At 48.5% G+C, this 25,291-nt stretch overlaps 1 protein-coding gene across 6 annotated transcripts in view; it reads left to right on the top strand.

Annotated features, from left to right (window-relative positions):
• OCA2 (OCA2 melanosomal transmembrane protein) overlaps positions 1-25,291 on the top strand; it is a 278,029-nt gene that overhangs the window by 179,101 nt on the left and 73,637 nt on the right. For all 6 annotated transcript variants that reach the window (XM_074363384.1, XM_074363383.1, XM_074363382.1 and 3 more), the window contains one exon: positions 20,685-20,771. The gene's annotated coding sequence lies outside the window, so the exon portion shown is untranslated. The remainder of the gene's footprint in view (positions 1-20,684; positions 20,772-25,291) is intronic.

Genomic DNA, 25,291 nt, shown 5'->3' with positions numbered 1-25,291 from the left:
GAGAGACAGAGGCACGTGCGTTCCTCTCCGGTCCACAGCCTTCTGCTGGCGCTCTCCTTTGCGGGAAAGCATCCTTCTGCTGGGGCTGGAGGTGCAGAGCGCACAGGGGGCCCGGCGGCGAGGACCCCGAGGGGCAGGTGTGGTGACCAGGTGTCTGCTGCCCAGTGTCCCCTGCTCCCCGCGTGGCAGCGTCCGCTACGTCTCTGTTCCCTTTTCCGAGCTCCCGCTTTAGCTCTCAGAAGGGTCTTCCTGCCCACTAAGTGACAACCCTCTTTGTCTCATTTCTCATCTAAATACACGCTCCGAACAATGGTGTTTTGAACGAATGAGTAGAAATTAGGAAAGTTGTTACGAAGCTGGAGGCTGAAAGCCCACAAGGTGCAGGTGCAGACAGCGCAGGATGGTCTTCGGGTCCAGAATCATCTAAGGATTCAGCATACGGGACGGACAAGGCTTCACGAACTTCCTGCATCGTGAACCTTGTGGTTTCTTTCCTTTGGTTCCACAGGGTTAGTAGAGTCGGTTTTTAAAGTAGAGCCTTGGCTATTGAACTGCATTAAGCGGAGTGAAGGAAAGGAGTTCCTCCCCATGTAGAGAGCCGCAGGAGGGACGTCCCTGGCTACCTGGGGCCGCTGGGCTGAGGGAGGCAGTCAGGGGATGATCTGGCCGCCCTGGGGTGTGGCCACGCAGGGTTTTGTGACATCACCGTCAGTGCAGACCCTAGGCACAGAGAGAGCGGGGTGAGGGTCAGCTGGGGACAGGGCCAGGCCGGGGTCTTGCCTGCCGTCAGCGCGGGCAGGGCTCTGCAGGGGGAGCAAGTAATCCGGATACCCGGGCCTTAGAAGGATGAACAAAGGTGGGTCTTGCTTTTCCCATATGCCAGGCTCTGCTCGCTGTGGGGATCCAGGCTAGGGGAGCAGCCGTATCTCAAAGGTGGCCTTTGCCACACACGCAGGGAAGTGCCTTCCTTCCCCCCAGGTCCTACTCGCACCCAGGACTGGCTGTGTTCCCGGACCCCAGGCAGAATCCCTTGTGGCCCCGCCCAGCCACCAGGGGAGCAGACCCAGGACCCTAATACCTGCCAGGTGGGAGGTGGGGGGGCTGCAGGACTGGGGACCCCTGGGACAATGAGTGGGAGACTCCCCACCCTATATGGCTATGTGCGCGCTAGGTGGCCCTGGGTTCCTGGACGTCTCTCTTCCTGGCGGCCCCTCCCCGGGATCCTGGATGTTGAGATACATCTATTGCGTTCTTGCTCTATGTTCTCTTCAAGGCTCTGGGTCTGCAAGGGGGACCAGGGCAAGCAGTCCCCACCCCCGGAAGCCCCAGTCGGGTGGAAGTCCACAGGGTTTCGATTGCTTTGTGTTCACTTGACCACTGGGGCCGGAGGGGCTCCTGCGGCCAAGGGTAAATGCGGCAGATACACAGAGACCAGGACAACTCGCAGCAGAGATAACAGGGCTCAGCCTCAGGGGTGCACCATGGGTGTAGACGAGGTTTTGGCAATTGTGGGCATTGGAAACACAGTGGGAAAAGACGCAGACCCTCAGGGCTGAGGTGTCCCGGTCAGCGGAAGGTGGGATTGGCAGCCCCGGCAGGTGACTGTGTCACTGGTGGCGTCCTTGTCCTCCAGGTGCTCAGAGCCCGGATGAGAGGATCCGGACGCTAAACTGGTTGACCTCACTGCCCCCACTACCGACAATAGCACGTCTGCCATCAGTGCACACCTGGTGATGGGGGTCCTCATGCGGCCACTTCATGAAAGGGCAGATCACGTGTGACGCCCAGCACCTTCCTCCCGGGACCCCAGCCCCTGACGGTGGCACGTAGGCAGCTGGCTCCCGGGGCTGCAGCACCAACACCACTGTAGACACCAAGTGTGCACCTGGCAGGTGTAAACACACCCCACCCTCCAAAGCTTCTATTTGGAAGCAAACCCTTTAAGAAACACGGCTCACCTAACAGCGTTCAATACACATTGCTCCAAAACACAGCCAAGCTGGTGGGTGTCCTGCCGCCCAGACCAGCAGAAGAGCTTCTCCTTATTTGTTTTCCAGAGTGAAAAATTCACTAAACCCTTGGTTTCCTCTCATTGCCTCCTGGATTTAAAAAGCTTAGGAATAATCTAAGGTCTAAATGATGGCCTTTCAGGAAAAAAGTGTCTTTCCCTTTGGCAATGCACACAATGAAGGTATAATGCCACGCAGAGGAGATTGCTCCTGACGCAGCTTGAGTAGCTCATGTTTTGAATTTGTCTTTTCCAAATCTCTTATGATAGAAAATGACAGTATTTCTCTCATGGCTGTCCCTATAAAAATACAAGAATAAAAACTGATGTTTAAGTGACTTCAAGTATGTCTGTATAATTGCCCGGCATGGGCTCCTACATCACAGGTGCCCATCAGTTAAGTAGATTCAGTATCGTGCAGCAAAGGTCAGCGAGTGAGTCTATTAATTCTCATAATAAAATGAGAGAACCACGAACCTTACTTACGCCCCACCCCGCCGCGGGCCTCTGACGGAGTCCTCGTGAGCAGTGGCCGTTTTATTTAGCGCTGAGGCTATGACAGAACCTGCGCAGCGCTATGCATTATACACTCCCTGTCTAGCCATGGAGCAAACGGCTTGGTACTTTCTGCTTCCACTTACAAGCGCAGCCAGTAATTGGAGCAGCTTTTCCACGCGGCTCCTCTGCTGTCAGGCGTGTCAGTAGCCTGGCTTCCCCGGAGCCTGGACGTGCGGTGGGAGGGGCCCTGGGGAAAGATTTTGTTGTTCTTTACAGTCAATAGTTTCCCTGCCTTTATCCCCTGTGTTTGCTTTCCTCCCCTCTCCACAAGGTTATTAGCTTCTTTTTGAGAAAGTGGTTATTTGAGAAGAAAATTTGAATTAAAAAACAGTTACCTGTTTAAATATTGGACCACTGTGTTATATTGTTGTCAAAATCCAAGGAGATCTGACCTTATGGTAGTTGGAGCACAGTGAAAGTACATTTCGGTTTCCTTGGGGGGCAATATTTGTTTGTACATACCTGAGAGACTGGCAGCATGTCCCCCAAAATGGAACTCCCCAGAGTCCACCGACAGGTGAGTGGGTAGACAAAGGGGGCGTGTCCACACAGTGGGATACTGGCCGCCACGAAGAGGGATGCAGAATGACACGGGCTTCAACCTGGATGAGCACATGCTGAGCGGAAGAGGCCAGTCACAGACGACCACACGTCCCATGATGGCACTTACGGGAAAAGTGCAGAGAGGGGAACTCTGCAGAGATAGGCTAGAGCAGTGGTTAACTGGGCTGGAGTAACTCCCACCTGCACCCAGGATGCACAGCAGAGCCACAGAGCTCAGCCAACCCACAGCCAAGTGCATTGTTCCGAACCACTGCACTGGGGGTTTTTGTTCTGCAGCACAACTTGCTAAGAGCTCACTGATGCACAATTGATGTCACAGCCAACCTCAGGTCTTCTGGTCCAAGACTTGACCTGTCCTCCCTGCTGTCAGTCCCTCTGTTTCTTGTAATACCATCAACCACTCATCTGCCGTTAACCGAGAATTGAGCACGTTCACTGGTCTGCACAAAGGCTGGGCTGCACTTGGCACGGATGTTGAGACTGCTGGTCCTCAGTGCAAAGTGTGGCCGGAGGAGGCCCCAGTCACTGAGCTGCAGAATGGGACCAGGGGTGAAGCCCACACACGCTACAGGCCAGGCTGTGCCTTCTCATCACATGTGGCCGCACGCCGTCTCTGTGCCCGAGACAGAGGCGACACCTCCTTCGGCTGCGTCCCAGACCCTTCCCTCCCCAAAGGGAATCAAGACAAGACTGCAAGTTTATAAATAATTTTTTTCATTTTTTTCAATGTATGGATTTTTTAAAATTTTTGTTTTGTATTGAAATATAGTTGATATACAATGTCGTGACTTCAATTTATTTTTGCTTCAAGCATTCCACCATGTGGGGAGGGGTGTTAGGACGAGAGGAAGTCACACCTCAGTTCACAGGAAACAGCGTCCCCTTCTGAAGGATGGCTCATTGGGCCACTGACTTCAGTCTTCTCTGAAGGCTCCTCAGAGCCGCCCGGTGTCCGTCGGGGCTGGGCTGCTGCCACGTCAGGGCTCTGACTTCCGCACCGGGACCCGGATGGGCTCGTGAATACTTCCCCCTCTCCCATCTCTGAATCTCCACGGAAGGGCACCCACCGAAGCCCTGGGCAGTGTGAGCTGGTTCCAGGAGAGGTCGCAGGGAAGAGGCCAGCGCTGTGTCCAGGACATGGCACCTGCTGGAGAGAGAACCAAGCACCAGCTCCGTCTGCAGGGGGACTAGAGGGGCTGTGGGATGGACAAGTGTGAAAGTGACTGTCTCATGCTTGGGAGGTTATGCTCTGAACACGGGCACGTTTGGGGCAGGCACCCCCTCCATGGCGCCAGCACAGACTCGCCCTCTGTGTGTCTGCAGGGTCTGGATGCGGCTGTGGGCAGTCAGGACACTGAAGTGTGGCTGGCTGGCACCTGCCCGGGATGGGACCTCAGTGTCATCTGTGTGGGGAAGACACCTGCTCACCACGTCCCTCCCATCAGATACCAGTGTTGAAACTGTGCGGCTGACACACCCAGCTGGCTGCAGGGCAATCCAGATGGCAGAGGCCGAGGGACGGCCGTGCCAAGACTCCTGGAGGAGACCCCTGCTCCTGCTAATGGGACAGCTACCTGGCACTCCCCTGGGTGCCCTGTCCGCTCCGTAGAGGGAAGAGGCAGGACCTTCAGGCGGGCTGTGCTTTACCACGTGGCCAGTAACCGGACAGGCATCCTCTAACATGCATGAACCTGTGTATACATATCTGTGCAGGAGGCTGTTACACGTACAACTTAATTTTTTGTGTTTCACTATGGTAGGTTGATGGATGTCACAATTTAAAAGACAACAGCAAGGAGCTGGACTTGGTTCCAAGATAATTTGAAGAGAGAGATGTAGTAAAAAAAATTAAAAAAAAAAAAAAGAGAAAAATGCAGCCAAGTCTTTTCTAATGTTTTATAAACCCTGACTCCCTTTCGGAAACCTGAGATGACCTACGCCCTCCTGCAGACCCTAAGTGTGATTTGGGAAGAGATGCTGAAGAGCCTGCCTCAATGACAAGATGCCAAGTGCTCTTTACGCACAGACCTTGTCACAGTCCCTCTAGGCTGGTCGCCTCTGGCTCAGCCGCCGCCGGGATATTGGGGGTAAGCCGGTGGCATCAAACTGCCAGGACAGTGGGTGCCTTTTCGGCTTCTTTCTGTAAACTCACCTGTACCCGGCATGTCTCACGGGGGCAAGGGGCCGTGGCTCCTACATCCTTATCTTCCAGGCTGCCGGTGCGGGGAAGCAGCTGCCGGACATGGGCTCCCTCTGAAACACATGCGCTCCCTGTGGACGGTCCCTCCCTCCCCCGGGGACTGGTCAGCGCTGTGACCCGGCCGTGCAGTCCAGGGCAGAGACACATTCTGATGCAGCGCGTTAGAGGTGCCCTCACCTGGACATTGAAGCTGTTGTCTGCATCCCACCTGACTTAGAAATTCCGGTTTACCCCTTTCACAGGTCGGTGAAATTTCTCCTTTCTTTCACAATGGCCCCAGATCTGGGGGGCAGGGCTGCGCAGATTAAATGTGGATTTGTTTCCTATGCAATTGAGAAACCCTGTGCAAACATCCTCAGTGTGGACTGCTTCTAAGTCTTGTTTGAGAACTCAGCTTGCCTCCGCGCCCCCTTCTCCTGGGCAGAATGAACCCTGGGGGCACGCCAGGACCCCGGTGGGTGAAGGTGCAGCGGCAGATCCGGGGCACAGTCAGGGAGGGCGGCAGCCTTCCGGCGCCTGCTCACTCCCGTGCACGGGGAGAGTAAGGGAACCCTGAGTATTTCTGCCGCGGACAGACACGCTCACACACCGAAGCCCCTCATCCCCACCTGACTGTCAAGTTCTCTTCAACGTGGTGTCAGTTCTTAATCCTACAACATACGCGGATGGAGGGCGTGGGGAAGAGAGCAATGCAAGCTTTGCTGAGTGAAAATCAAGAGGGTTTCCTGTAACCTCATCTGGTGATTTGGTGATAAAACTTCTTTTGAAGTCAGCACATGGCTTCCCCTCCACGACTGGACCTAAGGCTCCGAGCCATCACCCAGCACTTCACACAGGTGGCAGCGTCCCTGGGACCAGTCACCCAGCACCACACAGGTGGCAGCGTCCCTGGGACCAGTCACCCAGCACTTCACACAGGTGGCAGCGTCCCTGGGACCAGTCACCCAGCACCACACAGGTGGCAGCGTCCCTGGGACCAGTCACCCAGCACTTCACACAGGTGGCAGCGTCCCTGGGACCAGTCACCCAGCACCACACAGGTGGCAGCGTCCTTGGGACCAGTCACCCAGCACTTCACACAGGTGGCAGCGTCCCTGGGACCAGTCACCCAGCACCACACAGGTGGCAGCGTCCCTGGGACCAGTCACCCAGCACCACACAGGTGGCAGCGTCCCTGGGACCAGTCACCCAGCACCACACCGGTGGCAGCGTCCCTGGGACCAGTCACCCAGCACTTCACACAGGTGGCAGCGTCCCTGGGACCAGTCACCCAGCACCACACAGGTGGCAGCGTCCCTGGGACCAGTCACCCAGCACCACACCGGTGGCAGCGTCCCTGGGACCAGTCACCCAGCACCACACCGGTGGCAGCGTCCCTGGGACCAGTCACCCAGCACTTCACACAGGTGGCAGCGTCCCTGGGACCAGTCACCCAGCACTTCACACAGGTGGCAGCGTCCCTGGGACCAGTCACCCAGCACCACACAGGTGGCAGCGTCCCTGGGACCAGTCACCCAGCACCACACAGGTGGCAGCATCCTTGGGACTGGCGGAGGGCTGGGTGGCTCGATGGTGTGGGCCGACCACTTGCTTATTCCAGAGTTTCTTCCACCACATTTCTTTAAAAGCTCACTTGAAAGAGGACTAGAACTGGGAAGCCTTCAAATTCAATTAAAGCTTTCAGTGCTAAACTTTATTTGGACATTTGAAGTGGACGCTCTCCCTCCCTTCAAGAGGCTGCAAAATTTGTTTGTTTTGAGTATAGGATGTGAGGCAGGAAGGATCTCTCTCTGCTTTAGCATTTATAACTTTTAGATACTTATTTTTTTCAGTCATACTGGAGGGACTCTTCACCATATCAAGTGTCTGCCTTTTGAAGAAGTTAGTTTAAGGTAAATACACCATTTGATCATTGGAAATTGAAAGCAATTTCGATCTCGAGAGGATGGAGGCAGTGGTTTGGAAAGAAGAATCACTATATTGTAAAAATTTTCATATAAAACATTAGGAAGGAAATAAGAACATTTAGACCTAATGTTGGTTTTTAAGAAGCTTCCACATTCTCTTTTTTTCTTACTACTCTTTCTTTTTCCATTCATGGTTAACCAGTTAGTATCGATAGAACAGATACGAACTTATATTTTAAGTACGTATCATTAGTACTCATCTAAGGTACTAACAGGATTTACCAAGGAAACATACAGCCCTGTGTTGAATGTTAAGAGAGAGAAATTGACTGCAAGACAGAAGTGCCCTCCCTTTGCACCAGGACAGGATGCAAAGAGGCTACGGTGAAGAGACCTATTTCCATCTGGGGGCTGCGTCATCTCAGGACGACCGTGAGGGATGCTCCAGATCCATCCAGGGACTGTGTCATCTCAGGACAACCGTGACAGATGCTCTAGATGGGAGGAAACTGCGGCTCCAGGAGGCTTGAGAAATGTGCCTCTACAGACCTCGTTCTGGGCGAATTTGTTTATGCCAGATTGTGGCACAAAACGGCAAAGTGGACCAGTGTGGGGTAAAGACAGACGTGGCAGAGGAGAGAACGAGGAAGATCGCCTTCTCCTAGTCACCGCAGTGTGCTGTCCCCTAATCTCTGGTCATCACAGCTCCAATGTTATGAATCATTACTTACTGATCGGCCTAAGTGCCCTTCTTGTCCTGTGATAGTGGAGCGTGATGCTATCTGATTTCCCACCTCATCGCTTCTCGGCCTCTGGCTAAGATCAAGTGCTTTCCCACCTCATCTCTGCATGACGACCATGCAAAAAGCTATCTTTGTTTTCGAGATTAGATGGAACACCACAGAAGGCATTGTGTATATGAGCAGAAATATTATACCATCGATGTGGTCTCAGCTTCCCATATAAACAGAGCACATGTCAAGTTTTCCCAGGTCACGAAACCATTAGCACTGACGGCTTCTGAAAGGCCGTCATTAGTCATTAGTACTCACGCTTGGTGCACGTGCGCCGTTTGGAAATGAAGTATCCTTCATTGATGTGATGTGCCACAAGTTTCAATGGTTTTAAGCAGAGGGGACATATAATTCCACTGTAATTTAAGTATGATATTTCAGTCGGTTAATTGGGTTTTCTTGAATGGATGCACAAGAGGGCTTTTTTTTAAACTGAAGTATAGTCAGTGTACAATACTGTGTCACTCTCTGGTGTAGAGCATCATTTTTCATTGTACATACATATATTCCACAAGAATTTTTGATGCGAACAGGCCATCCGCATTCTATGTAAGAATAAAAATGCTTGAAACACACTATGAAGTACCAGCCCCGTCATAGGAGGAAGCTTATAGTAAGATGACCACTTGCTCTCAACAAGTGGGTTCAACGTTTAATGGCATACACTTGTAGGCAAAAACAAAGTGAATATGGAAGCACACGCACAGCACACACACACAGCCCAGACACACTTACAAGGAGTATCCATGTGCATTAGTATGTAAGATGTGATGTCGGAGGCTGGCCTGCAGACACTGAGGTCCCAGCTGATGAGGGGAAGGGCACTGGGAAGTCTTCTCCAGTTTGCTCTCGCTGGTTCCAAAAGACGTCATTTTCATCCAGTCAACTCTTTACTTCACATGGAATTTAAATGAAAGCTCATTAATCACTGGCACATTGACCTCTTCCCAGTATCTTTCCTTTCTGTCTTCTCTGCCCCAAAGAACATGGCGAAACTGGTTTGGCAGAAAGAAGAGAGATGTACATTTCAGCGAGTAACGGGAAGAGATCAGGGAGCTGGAAGACGTGGCTTTAATAATTTACGGAATTGGGGACGATACAAGCGATTGGCTGAGATGAGAAGGTGGCTGCTCCTTGTAGACGACTGTGGCCAAGAAGTCACTTAATTGGCAAGACAATCGGGAAAGGAGATGGTGGGTCTCAAGACGATGCTTGCTGCTGTTCCTCCTGAAGATGCTGACAAGGAAACATCCCAGGTGCAGAGCAGGTAGGATGCCCACTTTCTTTACGGCTGGAAGACAGAACTGTGGTGGAAACTAGGGCCTCTCAGCTGAGAGTGGACGCTGGTTGCCAAGATCTTCTTCTGGTTCAGAAGGTCTGGGGTGGGACCTGAGATTCTGCTCGTCTAACTGACCCCCAAGGTGGATGGATGCTCATGACCCCAGGACAACAGTTTGAGTAGAAAGGCCTATCTGAAAAATGGAGAAAATGCAGGTCTTAAATATTAATGTTTAAGGACACATATAGATAAAAGCACATTCTAGATAAAGATGATGAATGACAATGCGTCACTGAACTCACTGCAGAAGTTTCGGGTCACCCACTACAGTTATGTACGTTTAAAGATCCAAACATTTAACTAGCACCATTTTCTTTATTTTTATCTCCCTTTGCCTCAAGGGCAAAACTTAACTAAGAACAAAATGAATTAGTAACGGGGAGGTCATCCTCAGCCTGTCATTTCTGATAAATAGTAAAATGAGAATTTCTTTTGTGTTATGAATGCCTTACGAGAGTATTTCATGAGGTAGACACTGCATTTTCAAGTGTACCTGTTTATGGAGTTCGAGGCATATTTCTTGGTTTCAAAGATGACTCCCTGCAGAATATTTGGTCACAAAATTAGGAAAGAAACCAAGCTTCAGACATCGTGGTAATTAAAAACCAGTAGCTATGATTTGGGGAGAATTATTGACACACAAATTACCTGATGTGATCTGTAAACGATCAGAAGTGGTGCTGACTTTTGTTGTGAAGGCTCAGGACATCTGGAGGAGTGATCTAGAATGCCTCTTCCTTCTTAAACAGTGAAGAACCCTATTTCTCATTCTCTCTCCCTTGACGTACAGTTGACCCTGGAGTAAGGCAGGGATTGGGGCACTGACCCCAACGTAACTGCAAATTCATGTTTACCGTTTGACTCCCCAGAAACATGACCACTAATGGTCCACTGTTGACCAGAGCCTCACTGATAACATAAACAGTCTGTTAACACATCTTTTGTATATGTGTTATACTCTGTATCCTCCCAGTCAAGTAAGCTAGAGAAAAGCAAATGGTATTAAGCAAACCAGAAGGAAGAGAAAATACATTTACAGCACGTATGTGAATCTATGAAGAAGAACCCATGTCTAAGTGGACCCACGCATTTCAAACCCGTGTGGTTCAAGGGTCAACCGTAAGTATTCATGGAGGAAACTTGGCACTGAAGCATCTGCCCGGGGCACTCGGAGGACGTGCGGCTCAGATGGGAACTGAGCACAGACACATGAACTAGATCTTCTCTTGACCCCTTTCCCGTCGTCTTCTCCCACACTGACTTCTGAGAGTCTCTGGTGTCCAGGGGTCCTTGTGGCCCACATGGTGGTTCGGAGCACTGTGGGTGACTGCAGCGTGGTCCTGAGATGCTCCTGTAGAAAACTGCACCATGCGTCCCAACACCCCGTGGCTGAGACCTGCGTGCCCATCACACCATCGGAGCCCGTGCGAGGGAGGGACATGGGTTTTGACAGACACGGGTGCGTGAGCTGTGCAGGCAGCTCGGTAGGAACACAGCCACGTAGAAAGGGCTCCGTGCCTCATGAAATTGGCACAGATCATCTAGACTTGTCTCGGGGAAGGCGGCGAGGAGGGACGTGAGTGGGCAAACCAGGATCGCGGCCCCGCGGGTGTCACTGGAGCCCAGTCAGGACAGATGAGCTTCTCCAGATGTGGCTCCGCCTCGCTGGGCCCAATTTCGCTGAACAGCGGAGCTCTGGTGAGAAAGTTAGTGGAGCAACGAGGCAGCTGGATGGAGAAACAGAGACAAACAGGTCGAGCGCCTCGCAAACCGACTGGGACTTAGGATCCCACTGGCCTGGTCGGAGGCTGGTCCTGAAATACAGGAACAGAATCACTTGCTGGCCAAACACAGCACGTGGTGCCCAAGGAGAGAGGACCAGGATGGCACCCCCAGGCCGGGGGCTCCTGTCTCCGTGTCCCCACAAGCCTCCCCTCAAGACTCCTACTGTTTTAACCAATAACAACCTTATTCTCATCTCTGCCTCCCCTCTCTGCTCTGATTCTCTCTTCTTTGCAATCAGACAACCTCTTAAAGTGCATTAATAATGACACAGTGCTAACGGTCTGGGGACCCCAGGTGCACTGAGGTTGAGGATGAGTCCAAGGTGATCAGCACCAGGGGCCCCCCAGGGGCCACCTGGCGAAGCATGGGGGTGGTGAAGCCAGGCTTGGAACCTTGAGCCTTGGGTGGAGGGTTCTCACTTCTTTCATTAGAAAGCTGTTGGATCTCCATTCCGTATGCACAGATCTCTGGGAAGTTAACTGCACTATCAGCGGTAATTTAGGACTTCTCATGAGCAAAATTACTTTTGGCTTTTCCCAGAAACTCCCTCAGAGCTCGTCTGTGGGGCGTGCAGACCTCAAGGCTACAGTGCGACCTGCGACGGCTCCCGGCCTGGGCATCCTGTCCTCAGGGTCCCCAGGCAGACGCACAGCAGCCCTGGGCCTGGCTGTCAGTTGTGGAAGTTGCTCTAACCTGGTGATGCGGGTCCCGGGGGGGCAGAGGCCTGGGGATTGCAGCCAAAGGCTGTGGGCGGTTTTCATCCTCTGCCTCGTTTTAGTTTTAAAATTTTTTTTTTCAGTTTTATTGAGATAAAACTGCCATATAACATTGTATAAGTTTAAGGGGCACAACATGGTGACTTGATACAAATGTGTACTGCGAAATGGTCACCACAAGGTGGTGTAGTGGACATCCGGCCATTCACATCGTTATGTATTTGTTTTTCTTGTGATGAAAATGTTTAGGATCGGCTCTCAGCAGATTTCAGAAACACAGTAGCACGTTGTTAACTGTGGTCACCGAGCCGCGAGTACGTCCCCGGAGCTGACTCACCTTATAACTGGGCGTTCATACCCTCCGACCACCTTCAGCCACGTCCTCTCTTCTGAATCCGTGTAATTGCACCCCAAGTGGGTGTTTGGGTCCCCATGTCATGAATGGAAAATGGGGTCTTGGCTGGAATTGGTGTTGGCCTTGGAGTACTACAAGCAGTGACCCTAAAAACACAGGGCAAAGCAGGCCTGTCCCACCCTCTGTGCTGGGGGACCACAGTGGGGACAGGGGGGACCGTGACAAAGACTAAAATCTGAGGAGGGGCATATACCACTGAGGTCATTGTCCTTAGTGTGTCCTTCCCACACAGGACACGCCACACACCCCTGTGCACACACATGTAAGTACACATGCCACACATGACCACAGTAGCAGAGAACGGCCCTCAACAGAAAAATCAATCAGAACCTGTTTCATCACAAAGAAATCCTCACGAATGACTGGCCATGAAAACAATAAAACAAAAGTGTTGGAAGATGCTGGTTCTTTAAAAGGTGGACCTTTGCCGACTGCATCCAGCCTGGTAAAAACGCAGATGGGGAGCCTCGCTAACTCCCTGCTACGCCCCGCTTCCTCGCTGGTCTGCAAAGTCTGCTTCCAAGAGCGGCAAGACAGAGTGGGGGGAAGTAGGGACCCCACAATCAGAAGTCACAGCATAAAACAGGGGTCCAATTTACTGTTTATGAGGGTGAAAAGTGAACAGTATCTTTTGTAAGATGTTCATGTGTTTTTGAGATCCAGTTGAATGGATACAGAGGAAGCACTTGAAATGCCTTTTGGATTAGGGTTTCAATCCTCGAAGCAACACCCTGAAATTTCATTTTTAACACCCTGGAGCGACCACCATTAGAAATTCATTGCCTTCAGTTAAGGGATGGCTCCTATTACGGCGCAAAACTCCTAAGAAGACTCCCGCATTAAGTACTTATCAGTAACCAACACCTCCTCATGAATTGGTTTGTCCGATCTTCTTTGTTGAAGACCAGAGTCCCTGTTGACCCAGGGGCAGAAACTTCCAGAGGGCAGCGCTGGCGGGGCCCCTTTCAATGCAGGGCACCGCCTGGGTGGGAACAGGCATTTCGGAATGAACGCCTTGTCCTGGAATCTGCCTGCCTCCGCGGGCCTTTGGACGTCTTGTCCTGGGGCCGAGCGACCTGCGGGAGGGCTGGGCCATCCCACTCTTGGCCCCGAATTGGGCTCCTGTGACTTTCTGGAGGCCGGCATCCGAGCCAGAGGTGCGCCTGTTTACTGGACTGTGATTCTGCACAGACTGCGAGGGATACTTGCTCGTGGGCCGTGAAGTGTTGTTTTCGTGGTTTTAATCAGCGTGTAGGATGGGGATCGGACTGAGCGCAGCAGATGAAGTGCCGTTCAGGCGTGCAAGCAGCTTCCCTGGGAGATGAGACCCTGCCCTTGGCCCCACCTGACCCCTCACTCAAGTGGTCACCTGCAAGGATCCTTTGTGGTTTTGAACTTGCCTCCTTCCAAAAGCCACTTTTTCCTATAAACAATTGTATTTGGGAGTGAGAAGAGTGTGTCATCACTCAAGAATAGCCGGTGACATTGACAGGAAGGATATGACAACAAGTTAGTAGCTTTGGTGAAAACTTCACAAGTATTAAGCTATTCAACATTAAGATTTGTAAGATTCTTAGGAAACGTAATAAATGCGTAACATAAAATTTTTTAGCAGAAAAGATACATCTAAGAACGAATTGGGCGTGTGTGCATACTCACCTGAGCGCCCGTGTGCGTGTGAGCTTAGGTGGGCAGTGAACACTCCTGGCTCAGCAGTGCTTTATCAGAGCGCTTTTAGTTTGTTTTAAACCTAAAACATGATTTAAAAAAAATCACTTTAGAGGGACAGTCTACCTTCCTTTTTTCCCTAAAAAAATTATAGTAGTCAAAATAAAGGGAGTAAAAGAAGACTTGCTGTGTTTTTGGGAAGGCCTTGTGCGTCTATCCTAAATTTGTGAGATTCTGATCTTGCAGATTTTGAACTCAATTCAGTCATGGAGAAAGGACCAGTTCCAGGCCTGAGTGATGACAGAACAGAAGGGAACCTAACAGCACTAGTATTTCTTTACATCTGTTAAATGAAGGGTTTACTCTATGGGAGTATCCAAGATTTTATTTTCATAAAATCGTTTAACCTTGAATGTGTGTTCACAAGAAAGGGCACGGTCGGAGTAAAGAATTCAATTGGATTTGATCACTTTAGGGCATGGGTAATTGACAGTATTAACTTTAAACACAGAAGATAAAAGAGGATGGGTGGGACCTTGAGCACATTTCCTTCTTTGAAACTCAGTTTTCTCATCTATAAAATGGAGGTAATACTGCCCACCAGGGAGGTTTATCTCACAAATAAGATGACGCATTCCTTTATTCAGCTAAGATTTACAGAGCACCTACTGTGTGTCAGGCAATCTCAGAGATGTCAACTTTTCAATGGTGGAAAAACCTGACAAGGCCCCTTCCAATGAGGGGATTCCTCTCTAGTGGGGACACAGACCACTGGCAGGCAAAGCAAGGACCCGCAGAGGATGCCAGGCAGGACCAAACGCTCTGAGAGATGGAGGCTGGCAGAGGGCGCTGAGTCCAACATCCCGGTCCCAGATGCCGAGCATCAGTTACACAGCAGGTGTGGCCATGCCCATGGAGGGTGAGCCATGTCCACCCGTGACCCCTGTCTCATGGAAGACTCAATGGTAATAGTAAAGGGAAACCGATTTCTCAATCCCCACCGTTCATCTCGTGTGAAAATAAGTTACATAAGCAGTGTTACTTCAGTGGAACATAATCACTCCTTTGAGTGAAATAATTAAGAGTTCTGCCATCTGGGCGCCCTGTTTCTTGAAGGAGTCAGCTTCGCAGGGACCCCCTGGCGTGAGCACTCAGCCCCACTTACAGTCCGCCCGACCCACCCCCGCCCAGTCCTGGGGCCTGGCTTTCCACCGGCCTGGAGTCTGCGCGGCCACTGGCACTGCCATCCACCTGGCCCTCCTTGGCCAGCGCCTTAATCAGACAATTCCTTGCTTCTGCTGGAGCCCTCTGTGGGCCCAGTCTACAGGGCGCTTAAGCGATGCCGGCGATAAACATGGTTTCATACAGTTGCTGCTCTCGGGTTCACTGAGCAGGGACACGCTTTATTTTTGAGGACGGAAAATGGCGTTAAACTGGTTTATTTCTATGGGGTTGCGGCCAGCATAGAGGACACTCCTTAGACCAGCTCCACTTTAGAGACGGCGAACAGAATGAGGCAATCGATAGTCTACATGGGGGATCGACGTTCTGCAAAATGTCACAATTTTCAGATGACTTTTTCAAATTTCAGACACTTATTTTAAGATAAAGGAGGAAAAAAAAATCCCGTGCTGTTGCAAATTAGAACGCTGCTTTGTCCAACTCGAACGAAACACACCTGGTGAAGACACACAACTCTATATACACACACCTCCATAGACACACACACCTTGCACCGTGGGGCCTTACGGCTGGCGCCGGCGCACTGGGCGCCCCGGGAGGCACCGCGCACGGGGGCGGCGGGCACGCAGTGGCATCCTCCGGCTCCCGGAGACCCCCGCTTTACCCGCCTTACTCGCCGTTCCCCACGCAACAGTTGGTGGGCCGTGAGGTGCGCGCGCTCCCCAGTCGTGCCTGCCAAGCGGCGAGGGTGAACGTGCCTGCGGGGGTAACGGATGCGAGGCCTGGCGCTCCCGCAGGCGCGAGCCCCGCCCCTCTGCAGATGTCTCCCGCGGCCTCCCCCACTGTGCTCCGTGGGCGGTGCCTCTCCGGGCGCCCAGTGCGCAGGCGCCAGTCGATAAGCCCAGTGGTGCAAAGAGCCCCAGTGGGTCAGAGCGGCGGCGGCGGCGAGGATCCCTGGGCTGGCTGACTGAGGTGCGGTCGGGCCATGTCCCCAGGCACCTGCTGAACTGGAGTGCCCGAGGATGTCTACGCTGAGGAAGGTGCGAGCCGCTGAGCCAAAGCCGCGAGGGGACCCAGCGCGGGTCGCGGGAGCCTTTGGGGGTTGGGGGTGGGGCGAGGGCTGCGCGGCGAGAAGGACAGCTGGGGCTCCGCGAGGGCGGCTGGGTGGGGGGCGGGGACCCCGGGGCAGCCTTGCGCGGGGCCCCGGCACCCGAGGCTCCCACGGGTGCGGGAGCGAGCAGCGAACGGGGCTTCGCGGAGAGGTGATTCTTTTTTCTTGGCCCCGCTAGCTTGGGGACCCGAGGAAACCTGGGAGGGGGCGCCGGCCGCCCAGGGGCTGCGCTCCCCGCTCAGGCTAGGCAGCACGAGGGGATGGGGGCGGCAGCAAACTGCACCCCCTCTCCCTGCCTAGCGCGGGCAGGTAGGCCGACCACTCCTGGGAATGGATGGAAGGCGCTGGGAGCCTGGGCTGCGTGCACGGGGCGTGGGCTGCGGCTGGGAGGCGGGAGGAGTCAATCATACCGGGTGCTAGGACCCGGCTGGCTGCGCGAGGCGCGGGCAGGAGGGCGCCGCAGCGGCGGGGTTGGGGTAGAAGGCGCCTGGAATCCCGGGGCAGCGCGGGGGTCGCGGGCGGGCGGCGGGCCGGGCTGGCTGCAGAAGTCTCCCGAGTGGTGCAGCGCGATTGGGGACCAGGGGAGGTGGGCGAGCTGGGAACTGGCGGGGCTTCTTGGGGGAGGGTTTGGCGGTCAGGAAAGCAGCCCCTAGCGCTCCCTCCTCGGTGGGAGGAGTGGGCATTTTAGGCAGGAAGGAGGGAGGCACTGGTCGACTATTTATAGTTGTCTTATACATTGAAACGAACTGTATCCTTCTTTTAGGATTAAAAAGTTACTTGTTCATGTATAGTTTATTTATTTATTAAATTGTAATTAATTTTTATTGATGTACACTTGATTTATATCATTAGCTTAGGTGATGTACAATTCCTTTATGGGTTTTTTTTTTTTTTAAAAATCTTGTGACTGCATTTGTGTATTTGCTTTTATAAACTTGGAATCAGAATGGAATACACAATCATGAGTGGAATTTCTTAGCTATTTTGAAGTGGTTCTATTTAATGTGTTAACTATGATTTAGAATGGACAGATAGAAATACGAGAATTTGGGAAAAGTAATAGTAGGCCGCACATTTTCTTGTTGATCTTGGAAAAGGAAATTAACAGTGTCTGTTACAGTAGAGTGTATTGATTTAAGGGTTACAGTAGAAAATAATTTAAGGAATTAGGAAGATAAAGCGTCTTGGTCCATGATGATTTTGTATCCTAGACTATTTTAAAATACTTGATAAATGTGTAACTTTATTTTCTCCACTGGATTTCTTTGATAGTGATATCCAAAACAAATTTGAAGTTATTTCCTGTTAGTTTGACATTTGTTATCCTTGCTTCCTAAATTATCTAATTTAATCTCATTCTCATTTCACCAATGACAGAAGTCAGATTAACTAGTTTGTTTTCAGTGACCTGCAGTGAGTTGTAGAGGCAAGACACATTTTTATGTTAGTGGATTGGGAAGAAAAACTCATGAAATCTCACAGACTTTGTGTTGTGGATGACTGAAAATAAACTTTTACAAATTAAAATAAATAATTTTGTTCACTAAATAATTATAAATGTAATTAAATTTTTGCTAAGTCTTTTTGTGAGGTAAGTAAGCAAGCAAAATAATTAGATAAGAATTAGTATGTTTTCTTGTCTTTTTTTTTCCCTTTCTCCCAATAGGACCAGGCATATTATCAGTCATTTCAGGTTTCAGAATATAGTTAAAAGTTTTTCAACTTACTTTGAAGGAAAACATATTTATTACTTTCCATACAAATAAGGGAAATTTCTAAGAGATGTATTATTTAAAGTAAAAAACTCCAGTAAAAGTAAAATCCTGGTGTTTCTTAAAGGTCTAAACGTTTTTCTTTGTAAAAGTGAAAGTTACAAAAGTTCATTATGTCTAGGAAAAAGATCACCTATAGTCTCATTATGCTAGTGTTTTTTCTTATGCACAATTATTCTCTTTTTCTACTTTGTTGTGATTATAACGTATTTAAAGTTTTAAAAAAATGTTTTTAAAGCATAAACTCAGTTATTTCCCATGTTTTTCATTTGGTCGGCACTGGTAAGTCCTCTTCTGCAGGTGCCAGATTCATAGTATCGTAGTTGGAAACATGTAGATGTAAATAGTGCGTGACCCAACTATTTTGTTGCATGGAGAAAAAGGAAGATGGGTGCAGAAGGCATAGGAGCCCAGTATTAGTTGTACTTTGAATAGCTGTTTTGAGGTTATACACGAGCTTTTGTGTCTAAATTCTGTTACTTTTTGAGATGGTGTCTCATTCAGGCAGTAAAAATTCTGGAAAATCGTTGGCTTAAACTTTGTGGCACAAGGGCCGCACATCTCATACGGCATCGTCACAGCTGTCTCATGATCAACTGAAACAGGGATCAGCAAGGTTTTTTTCTTCGTACGTTTCCTGTAATAGTATTTTATGCTCTGTGGGCCATAGGCCTCTGTCATCAGTGCTCAGCTTTGCCATTGCAGCACGAGGCAGCCACAGACAGCATGCATGTGAAAGTGGCTGTGATTCGGTGCGGTTTTATTTATGGACATGGAAGTTTGAATTGCATATAATTTTCACATGTCATGAAATATTCTTCTTTTGATTTTTTCCAGCCAGTTAGAAATGCAGTAACCATTCTTGGCTCATGCTGGTCACCATTTATGGACCCCTGGTCTGAAACTGTGTTGTCCAATTCAGGGATCATTCACCACGTGTGGCTATTGGCTATTGGCTATTGAGTGCTTGAAATGTGACTAGTCCAAATGGAGATGTCCTCTAAGCTTGTAAAATACAGAATTTTGAAGACACTTTTAAGAAAGAAAAATAACTCATTAATAATAATTATTTATATTGATTACTTGTCAAAATGATAATACTGTGAATGTATGGTGTTAAGTAAAATACTACAAAAATTAATTTCATTTTTCTTTCCACTTTTGAAATGTGGCTAGTAGAAATTTAAAACTATACCACACAGCTCACATTTTGGGTTGTTTTTGGACAACCCTGATCTACAGGAATAAATTAGAGATGGCCAAGGTTCTAATAGGCTCTTTTCATTTCACGTAAAGGTGGTGCTGGTGGTTGTATGTTGTTGAATGGGGTGTAGTGGAGGAGGGGAAGTGATTGCCTACACGTGATGTTTGGAGAGGAGACATAATTTTCTTGTTCTAAGGAAGTTCCACCCCTGAGTGGTCCCTAGCTTCTGTGCTGGTGGAGGTCCTTGGAGGAGATCAGAGTTGACTCAGGTGGTGTTTTTGGCCCTTCAGTCCTAGACTGGTCTAGGGCCTAGGAGTGTCTTGGCGCATAAAGGGTCTTTTTCCTGGAGCTGGAGGTCAACCCTGTCTTCTGACTCGCTGGTCTTCTTGATATTTCTCTAGTGTTAATTGAAGGGTCAGATGCCTAGTTACGGGACAGATCTGTTTCAGTGGTTAGTGAAGTTAAAGAAGAAGATGTCTATAGATTGGAAGGGAACAAAATTTTTTAGTGAAGTGCTTTATGTTAAATAACATTAATATTTATAAAATATTTCCTATCTTAGTTTTATGAAGCTGATCAAAGTAGGAGTGTCTCCTTTTGGGATTGCTTTCAGGAACCACTACCTGCTGCACAAGAAGAGCAACGTTCTTTTGTAGCCACATCTTAGTTATTACTCAAAGTCCAACCACACAACTTCCTCTTCATAGCAATTCATTGTGTTAGATTGTCACCAGATTGACCTTTCATAGTCTCATATTTGTTGCCATACAGAAGAAGGAGAGTTTGGGGGGGGCCTTAGGATGTGCTTTTAGTAATCAAATTGGAGAAAAGTCCTAGAGAGGGGGCTGCCAGAATCAGCTCTTTACCAAGCGATGTGGAAGTATTTTAACAAGCAGTACGTCCACACTAATGGGTGATAATTGAAACTTGTGGTTACCAGAGGTAAAGTGGGTGGGAAGGGATAAATAAGGAATTCGACACTTGTACATCTTGGGGGGAGATGAAAATGTTAGCTATCTTGATTGTGGTTTCATTGGTGTATACATTTATTAAAATTTTTCAAATTGTACATCTGAAATATGTGTAGTTTACTGTACAAAATCATACCATAATAAAGGTGTTTTTAAAAAAAGCCTTGTTTTTCAGCACTCAGATGGCTTTGCATCTAGAATTATGGGTACAGTTTAGGTTCTGTCGGTGGGAAGCTTCCACTGACAACGAATGTCCATAGCAACTGGCCCCCGCTGTTACTGCCTAGTCACCAGCCTTGTAGGGGTTTTGATTTTAAGTGGGATAAAGTGCTTCAAAGTCTGTATGTTAACTTGTATTTGGAGCCTAATAAATCTAAGTGCGAACAGTAGCAATTATAAACTGCTTTAGAGCAATTCTAGCCTCTAGTTTGTTAAGCTGAAAATGATAGAAAAATAGATTGTTTAAAATACCCTTGCTTTTCTTTCCTAGAGTTATGAAAATTTGAAGTTGCTTTGGAGACACCATTATATTGTTCTTTAAATTCTGTGAGTTGATAAACGGTACCATCCCAGCAAAGTAAGTATCATATTTCTTTTTATGACTATAAACTATTACGAAACTGTATGACAAGGCTCATTATGTCTTGTTTCACTTTTTAAAATACCCCGATGGATGGAAAACAAATATTATAATAAATAATTAAGCAGGTCTTTGCACCCATTTCTCTGCTCCCAAGCTGCTCCAGTCCTAAAAGGCTAGTGTGTTTCCAAGCGTCGCCAAAGGATTTACAGTATATACAGTATAGATGTCAGATTAAAAAGAAAGTTGTATCTTTATTCCTCATTCAGCTGACGTGGATTAAGGCGATTTACTTCTTAGATGCTAGTTTTTTCTCTGTCAATATGGAGGTTGAATCTTCGGGGAGGAGTGTTGTTGCTTTATTGCAGGTAGCTGAGGAGTAAATAATCCATTTCAGCACACGTACACAATGGCCTCCAGCCCACCCCTGTAACAGATTTCATGATTTTGATCCATTGGCTCGAACAGCAGAGCGTTTTGTTTTGCTGAGGTGAAAAGCACCCTTACAGTTCCAGACCAGTGGTTCTCCAAAGTGTAGACTGGAGTTGCCCTCAAATAATTCCAGGACTGATTTCTTTTAATATTTAAAAAAAATTATTATTTTGCCCCTCCCCATTGTTTGGGGTTTGGAAGGACCTGGCTGGGGCAACACTTAAGACTCAAGCCCATCCTGGCATACCTGTTAGTGAGCCAGAGTTGGCCTGGGCAGCTAAGCTTCCTTAGGAGAGCAGCCTGTGGGCTGGGGGCGGACCCAGTTCTCTGAGGAGACCTTTCCCTGTTCAGCTGGCCCTCCCCTTCTTCCAGACCAGGGAAGGTCTTGCCCTGGGCCCCATAGATCTCACCAAGCTCTCTGGTGCCCTCCACAGCCCTTTGGGAGAGGTGCTTGCTTTTCCCTCCCAAGGTAGGGTATATACCTTGCAGCATTTATTTACTTATTTATTTTTAACTGAAGTATAGGCAGTTATAATGTGTCAATTTCTGGTGTATAGCCTAATGTCCCAGTCATGCATATATATACATATATTTATTTTCATGTTCTTTTTCATTAAAGGTTATTACAAAATATTGAATATAGTTCTGTATGCTATACAGAAGAAATTTGTTTTTTAATCTATTTTTCAAATTTATTTATTTAAAAAGTTTTTTTTGTTGGGGCGGTAATTAGATTTGCTTATTTGTTTTAGTTTTGGAGGAGGTGCTGCAGATTGAACCCAGGACCTTGTGTATGCTAAGCATGTGCTCTACCCCATTTTTTAATCTATTTTTATATATGGTGGTTAACATTTGCAAATCTCAAACTCCCGAATTTATCCCTTTGCACCCCCTCTCCCCGGTAACCGTAAGATTGTTTACTACATCTGCAAGTCTGTTTCTGTTTTGTAGATGAGCTCATTAGTGCTCTCTTTTTTCTTTCTTGCTCATCTTCTTTTTTTTAGATTCTACATATAAGTGATATTATATGGTATTTTTCTTTCTCTTTCTGGCTTACTTCACTGAGAATGATGATCCCCAGACAGATCCATGTTGCTGCACCTGGCGTTATTTTATTCATTTTTATCACTGAGTAATATTTCATTGTATAAGTATACCACAACTTCTTTAGTCATCTGTCAGTGGACATTTAGGGTGCCTCCATGTCTTGGCTATTGTATGTAGTGCGACTTTTTTTGTGTGTCGATACCTGCTTTGGTTTCTGAAATTTATTTAGTTTCAGACTTTATTTGTAAAGTTAAAGACTTTGATTAGTGTTTAAGTGATTAGGGACTTCAGCTTAGTGAAATTGACATATCAGAAAGACCATCTTAGTGTTTGGTTTGTCTGCTGTAGTTTCCGTGTTGTCACTTAAAGTTCTCAGATCTGCCTAGTTACTGATAATGCAAGCTACCTTGGAGATCGTTCGTTGAGTTTCAGACCATCCATGTAAAGCAAATGTTGTAATAAAGTAAGTCACATGAGGTTTTGGTTTCCCAGGGCATATAGAAATTATGTTTATACTGTACTGTAGTCTATTCAGTGTGTGGTGGCATTATGTCTAAAAAAATACCTATGTTCCTCTTTGATTAAAAAACACTTTATTACTAAAAAATGCTACCATCATTTGCGCATTTAGTGAGTCATAATTTTTTTTTGCAATAGCAACAACCAAAGATTGCTGATCACAAATCACTATAACGGATGTAATAATAATGAAAAAGCTTGAAATACTGTGGCAGTTACCAGAATGTATCACAAAGACACAAAGTGAGCAGATGCTGTTGGAAAAAAATGGTGCTGATAGACTTCTCCCTTGCAGGGTTGCCACAGATCTTCAATTGATAAAAAAATAGAAGTGTCTGTGAAGCACAATAAAGCAAAGCGCAGTAGAACGAGGTCGGCCTGTAGTCCATTCTGGGTACTTCCTTCCTATTAAAGCTCCTTCCTTCAGGCTTCAGTTGCCCAGGGATAAAGTCTGCTGTGGTGGCAAAGTGAGGTGATTCTGTCCCAGGGCAGCGAGATCTTGTGTGTGAATTTAGATGAGTCACTCCTGACCCCGCACAGTGGAGGACTTTTCCCCAGAGGCCTGTGGAAAACATTCCTCCTCCACCCCAGCTTTCATGAGTTCTGAGCCTACCAGTAAGTTTCAGGAGGGTCTGCTTTTATTGCAGGTGTAATGAACAACTTTGCAACAGGTTCAGGGAATGTTTTGACAGGCAAGGTCTTTTATCAGCTTCTGGGAATCGGCACAGACCTATTCTGTAAATCCTGCGTCCTGGGAAGATGGAGGTGATGCTGCTGACAGTGGCTGTCGCTGCCTTGTGTCTGTCTAAGGAAAGCACATCTACCTCCGCTCCCATCAGGCTGATCCTTCCACTTTGGTCTTGGCTTCAGTCTTGTCTGGAGACTCCTAGTCCCACTTGCCCTCTCGCCTGTGTCTCGACTGCTTCTGTTTGGTATTTTTAACCTTCTGCTCTTTGAGGGCAGCTTCACTCTGTTTCAACATTTCTGTCACTAAAGGAAGCAGCCCTCCCTTGACCTTCATGCCTGCTTCCATTGCTGCCCTGTCTCTCCCCTCCTCCCAGGGTTGGAGCTGCATTTTCCATTTCTTCACATCTCTTGTGTCTTTAGCCCCCTCCATTCTGCCTTTTCCCCTCAAAATGCCATTGAAACAAAACCACTTTCCAGCCAAATTTTCCAGCTGTAAGCTGCCATGATAAGTAGAAATGATCCTAAGAGGGGCCACAGAGATGAGGGGTATGACGGGCAAGAAAGTGCTCAGACCAGGTCTGCAGTGCTAGGGAGAGGGGAACTAACCATGCCAGTTTCCCCAGGACTGTCTTGGTTTTATCACTGATAGTCCTGTGTCCCAGGAATCCCCCTGGGCAAACCCGGGAGCCCATTTGGGACACATTACTATGCCCCAGCAGCTGTCCTGGATCCACTTCTGTGTCTGTACTATGACCATGTTGCCCACAACTGCTCCTAGCCACTGATTAGCACAGTAGGGGCACAGTACAAGCCCATTTCTGGAAGACATGGGATTTCTTTATTGCGCAACTTAGGCTCTGGGTCTCCCCTTTGGCCTGGCCAGAAACAGAATTATTCTGCAGTTTCAGACGTTCTCCTCAATCCTCTTTGTTCCCCTGTTCCTTCTGTGTTTGCATTTTACTTGATTTTTTTTCATCTGCTTGCTGTTCTTCAGTATTACATCTGGTGAAATCTACACCAGCCAGTTTGTGCCTTCCTTAAGTACTGCCAGAAACTGTCTGCTCTTTCTCCTGTTACAAACTTACAGCCTAAGAAAATCTCTTCACTCCTGCTATCAAAAAAAAAAATACACAGATATCCAAACATTTTGCCGCCAATATAACTTAAGCCACAACTCTCATGTTGTGTGACTATTTCAGGCGACAACAGGAATAAACTGAGGGATTAGATTTAGAGAATTTTAGGGGGGAGCTCTCTGGGGAATGAGGCCTTCAGCATCCTGAAGCTCCACGCCACTCTGTGCCCAGTTGCATGCAAACATGTCTTTCTCAGGGGTGAGTCTAAATTCTGCAAATGTCCTGAACCATCCAGTCAACTAGCACCAACATTTGAAAGGAATCCAGTGTGGCCCAAAAGCAGTGGCAGACATTTGAGACGCCTGGGGCTCGCACGTGCGGGCAGGGCATGCTGGGCCACAGGGCCTCTGCGCGCGGGGCAGTGGCTCGGGGTTCCGAGGCGCACGGGCACTGTGATGAGCGGCGTTGCTAGGCCATGATTACTGTGTACTGATAGAGTCCAGCGGACACAGCTTCCCAGCCAGACCCCAGTGGTGGCGGAAAGCCTAGTGGTAGAAATGTGTTGAGCCCATAGGCCCAAAAATGAGTAGGTTTTTTTGTTTTTGCTGTCAGAACTGTGAGCCACCTGTGGGCTCTTCTTCCATTAGCCCTCAGAGAGACCGCAGGAACTCCCAGCCTGGATATCGCATCTGAACAAAAGATATGAAAAAGATCCACGTAGCTGCCAGCTTAGGAAACATCTGAAAGACCCAGCAT

The sequence above is a fragment of the Camelus bactrianus genome, chromosome 5 (genome assembly GCF_048773025.1).
Source record: "Camelus bactrianus isolate YW-2024 breed Bactrian camel chromosome 5, ASM4877302v1, whole genome shotgun sequence".
Taxonomy (NCBI): Eukaryota; Metazoa; Chordata; class Mammalia; order Artiodactyla; family Camelidae; genus Camelus; species Camelus bactrianus.
Note: the sequence above shows the minus strand (reverse complement) of the source record. Positions and strands in the feature narration are given on the sequence as shown.